General features: G+C 40.3%; 1 non-coding gene across 1 annotated transcript; it reads right to left on the bottom strand.

Moving 5' to 3' along the window:
• Window positions 1-330: 330 nt before the first annotated feature.
• Window positions 331-405, bottom strand: Trnas-cga. Its single transcript has one exon. It is a non-coding gene; the product is annotated as a tRNA-Ser (tRNA).
• Window positions 406-5,589: the final 5,184 nt, after the last annotated feature.

Here is a 5,589-nt window from a genome sequence, read left to right as displayed (position 1 = left end):
CCTTGTTTGGCTGGATACATTACCTCGCAGCACAGTACCACACTGCAGGTAATTGAGAGATACCGTGGATAATTGATAAGATGAGTGAGCTATTTGAGGGGAAGACATGCTTTCATAAATGCTACTGGGTCTTTGTATCCCCTGTTGGGTTTTCAGTTCGCAAGAACGAGTTTCGCTCATCAAAAGCGTCCTCAATCACCACAGCTGCGGCATAACATTACTAACCTGGCGCTGATCATTGTTAGGATTGGAGAGGGAGCTGCCAACCATAGAAACATATATACATATAAATAATCTATTTGTTGAAACTTCCTGGCAGATTAAAACTGTGTGCCGGACCGAGACTCGAACTCGGGACCTTTGCCTTTCGGAGGCAACTGCTCTACCAACTGAGCTACCCACGCACGACCTACGCCCCGTCCTCACAGCTTTACTTCAGCCAGTACCTCGACTGCTAACTTCCAAACTTTACAGAAGCTCTCCTGCGAACCTTGCAGAACTAGCACTCCTGAAAGAAAGGATATTGCGGAGACGTGGCTTAGCCAGAGCCTGGGGGATGTTTCCAGAATGAGTTTTTCACTCTGCAGCGGTTTGTGCGCTGGTATGATACTTCCTGGCAGATTAAAACTGTGTGCTGGACAGAGACTCGAACTCGGGACCTAATTCACTATGCATTACGTTTCGCTTTTCGTAGTTCAACTGTTGTTATTTCTGAACAGTGTTGTGAGATGTGAGACGGCATCAGATATCGAGTTGGAACGAAGTGAAAATACCAAGAATCTTTTATTTCCGCAAGTGTCTGTTGTTTTTAATTTTGAGAAGGTTTTCAAAGGACCATTAATGGGAACAAAACGCGAGGCATACATCGTTTACTTGATTATTTCTGCATGGATGTAAGTATTTCTATGGTGGTTTGATGAAATGGCCTGTGCGTAACAGTGCTGTTGATGATAATGATATTGAAACCATTTTGTATTTCCTTTGATTAGAGTTACAATACTATGAAAACGTATAAGCAAAAAAATGGTACAACTTAATACACAACTAAATATGTAACTTTACCACACAACTGACTTACTTGCTTAAGAAAAGGACCTTATTCTACGAATCGCTGGCCATGTGCAGCCATGCACTTGTTTGGGTAGCAGTCGTAGGAGCCTGCCACAGGAGGTATGCCAGTCGGCATTGCGCCATCAGTTGAACTAACATGCAGTGGCGGCAGGAACGTTGGGACACTAGCAGTGGTGGCGTGCGATTTATTTAGATTGAAGGGCGGCAACTGTTTCGTGCAATGCGTTAGAGGGATATTACCAACTTTATTTAGCTGTTGTTTTTCACGACAGGGCAATTTACAAGTGGCGAGCATTTTTACTTTCACAACATGCTATTTTGTATGTGTAGAGCAGTTTATGGTTTTGTTTGACTATTGTTTTTTAGCGCTGTGTAGTTAGGACAATGTTCATGATGTTTTTCTCGTGATATATGGTTTTATACTGTGACCATTTCGTCGATGTTTTTCGATGTGTGCGTGTTTTCACACCTGTACAGATGAAGTTTTTATATCTGTAACAAACAGTGAGTTATTGGAACAGGTGTTTTCTTCGTTGAAGTTTTTTGGATTTTTTCTATGTGTAGTTCGAAGTTTTTCGATACGTAGGCGAGATTATGTTCTTTCTAAGTTGCCGATTTTTGGGCATTTTTCTATGAGTGGACAATCGTTTTTTCACAAGAGAGTTTTTTTATTGTACTGATAATTTTAAGCAGTTGTGTTTATTTGAATTTCAAGCAGCAATGCTGTAGGGTAACTGTCAGTTCGACTTTCCGACCAAAATTAAGAAAATTCTTCCAGTGGGATAATATACCCATAAATAAATGAATAAATAGAGTATCTTACGTTTTTCCTATCCAGCATCTCAGCACAGACTGAGTCTTTTTACAGCCAATTCACAACTGAGGGAAAGATGATGAGGTGGGGAAGGAGAGGGGGGATGAGAGAGGGAAGGAGAAATGGGGGAGGGGGAGGAGTCTGGGTGATGACATTATTATTGCGACATTGCTGCCTCTAACCCCCATGGAAGAGAGGTGGGAGGACCACCCAAGGAAAGGTGACATCTTGAATAAATTTTGTCAACAAAGTAGACTCTGCTGCAACGAACATTATTCCATTATTACTGTATGTTCTGACCTTTTATATGTCATTGTAAGTACATTTATGTAAATGATGAAATTACAATGCAAGAATTTCTATAGTAAGATCACTTTTATGTCTGATGTTATGTCGTTAAATTATGTAATCTGCTAGGTATTGTAGCCAATAGACTTCACGGTAATCTTGTTGCTGATACATGCGATAAAATGTTCTGAAACTTGTTAACTAAACAAGATGAGCATTGAGAGATAAATAATCTCTGTGGATATGTCATGAACTATTTATTAAGACTGGGCTTTGAGGTTATCTCCTCCAACAAAGTCGTTACTCGGATGCTTCCATTGCTCCAGTTCCTAATCAGTATGAATGGTGTTCATCAAAAACCATGGTTAGTATTTGATTTTCAGGGCGTCGCAGGAGAAATGGTCAATATTCAGGGATATGACAGGAACAATCATTTGAAGCAAAAAACTTGATGTGGACATATGCCCTATTTCGAATGTTTCCGTGGTCGAATACATTTAAAATACATTGTTATTTATTTTCTGTGTTATTCCTTACATTGTTAGGTTTATACACGAACTCATATAGACCGTCACTAAACATTACGACTTGCTTTTTACAAAGTATCAATTACAAAACATTCATTTTTAACACATTCACCGCCTAGCGTTATCATACACATCACATTACAGCTGTTTTACAGTTTACAATGAATGTTCGAACATCCCACCGTCAACTTCAATGCACTTATGCACTCTTGGGAGAACATTTTGTGTGGCTTGTCTAAATGCCACCGCACGTTCGCTAATGAGGGCAGCAGCGTCCGTGATAGGACCAAGCAACTCATCTCGCATATTCACCTTTCGTTTGTGCACTTCAATCTTAATCCAACTCCATAAACGAAAGTCTTATGGTGGAATGTGTAGAGAGCTTGGTGGCCACTTAACTGTACTACCATGACCAATCCAGTGATTAGGATAATTACAGTTGAAGTGTTCCCTCACACGTCTAGTACAATGTGGAGGGGCTCCGTCATGCTGGAAGAACGTCCTGAAGCTGCTAAACAACGGCTTTTCCAGAAAACGCAAGTAATTCGGTCCCATAAGCAATTCTAGAACAAAAACCCAAAGAAGTTGTGTGGGTAATGCACATGCGTGCACGGAACTAGCCCCGAAACAAATGTTCATTAACAATGTTCCCTCTTGGAAACCACTCAGAATAGGGAATATGTCCATACGAAGTTTTTGCTTCAAATGAGCGTTCCTGTCACATGGCTGAATACTGGTCATTCCTCCTGGGAATCCCCGTACGTTAGTCATAATTTAGTTGCCTTCTTTAGAACGAGAAAGCAAGAAGTCGTCTGATAGCAAAGAGCAACGTTTATTGGGCGTGTTCCTCAGGGGTGTGACCATTGTGTAAGAATGAAGAAATAAAATGTTACCTCCATTAAGGACAATTCAGAAATTTCCGATGCCAGTATTGGCGTTCGGAACAGAAATATCTGTTAACTGTAACGGTAACATTCACAGATACTAACAAATTAATATCGCCGCTTGCAGATCTGGGATTTCTTATGTTGTTAGTTTTTACAGGCGACTTCGAGGTCAAGCTGTTGACAAATTGACGGAAGCCCGATCCAGTTACCTTATACAAACAGAACACGTATTTTGTCTTGTACTATCCAGCTATGTAGAAACTGAGAAATAGAAAGTGCATGATTTATTGTTTTGTCTGCCTAGGATTCATGATTACGATACGGAAACCCTCATTATGGTAAGGAGTTTCACTTTGTGATTGTATTGAAAAGCTGGAAGTCACAACTCAACTGACAAATACTTGTCCATTTACTCCTGAATTTCTCTACGATAAGTATTCAGCTGTTTCATTCGTAAAAATCTGACAGAGTCCTCCGCTAATTCAAGAAGACGTGTATCATAATATTAACTAAATTTTCACGCAGTTCAGTGGGCTTCTTTAAAAAGAGGTGGGTCAAGAAGTGGTCTGATGGCAAATAGTGTAACGTTTATTGGACTTTTTACGTGAGTCGGGCCATTTTGTAAAAATGAAGAAAAATGTTACACCTGGTACGAAAGGCTGATAAATTTTAAATGTCTTTAGTCAGCACAGAGGCTTAGGGAATGCTCATAACGCTGTAAGTATAGTAAAGGTAATACAAGACCACAATGACAGATTAATTAGAGTGTGGGACATTAAGTGGGACCCAACTTGGCACACTGGACTCGCATTCGGGAGGACGACGGTTCAATCCCGCGTCCGGCCATCCTGATTTAGGTTTTCCGTGATTTCCCTAAATCACTCCAGGCAAATGCCGGGATGGTTCCTCTGAAAGGGCACGGCCGACTTCCTTCCCAATCCTTCCCTAGTCCGATGAGACCGATGACCACGCTGTCTGGTCTCCTTCCCCAAACCAACCCACCAACCCAACTTGGCAGACAGACCAGAATTAGAAGATCGTTGTGTGTAATGATCTGACATCAAGCAGTGCGACAAATTACGTTTTGAAATTTCCTAATGAAACACACGTTAATGGAACCTGCGCAGCGTTAACTGCATATTAGTAATTACAGAATCATTGTAAGAGAGTTGAGCTCTTTAGATCAAGCGATGGAGAGACAAAGAGAGTGTGAGTTTAAGACAAAGAAGGGATAGAGAGGGACGGGGAGAGAGAGAGGGGAGGAGGAGGAGAAATTAGGGGGGGGGGGGGGTAGAGGGGAAGAGAGAAAGAGGGGGGCAAGAGGGAATTTCCTTCTCACCGTTGACGATAAAGGTGCGCTTGTCGCGTTTCTCTGTCGTGTGTTTGAGTGACGCATAGGATTTATAAATGAGTTAGTCCTCAGAAGAATTTCTATAACGTTTATGTCACTCTTTCAAAGATAGCTTACATTATATTTATTTATATTTTGGTATAATAAATATTCCAGTCTTACGTCTAGAACAGAATCAGAGAATTCACTGAAAAATGTACATCAGGGAAAGTTCATTTATATAGTTATAAGAGACAATAATTCTCGTAAATTGATTCATTACCAATACATGATCAGGACTATTAAACCGAGGAGGAAAATATGTTGCTCAGAGATGGTGTGTAGCGTAAAAGAAAAGGTTTCGACATAATCGATGTGCTTCTCTCCGCAACGAGGCAGTGAAATGAGATCGGGAACAGGAGCGTATAATGCTAAACGAATCCGACATTTAAAACGAAATTAATAATTTAATTACTATATTCCTTATGTCTTATTCAATGAAGTCAAAGGCATCGAGCATAAAGCACACCGTAGAACCTGTGATATGTAAACACATCATAAACTTTTTACAACTGATACAGCGTTATTATTTTTATATATGTATTCTGCTTTGTATTATATTGAGCTCTATCTGCATCTTCCATTATTTTACTCGGTGTTCATAGTTTATTT

Source organism: Schistocerca americana, chromosome 2 (genome assembly GCF_021461395.2).
Source record: "Schistocerca americana isolate TAMUIC-IGC-003095 chromosome 2, iqSchAmer2.1, whole genome shotgun sequence".
Classification (NCBI taxonomy): domain Eukaryota; kingdom Metazoa; phylum Arthropoda; class Insecta; order Orthoptera; family Acrididae; genus Schistocerca; species Schistocerca americana.
This window is presented reverse-complemented; position numbering and strand designations above follow the sequence as displayed.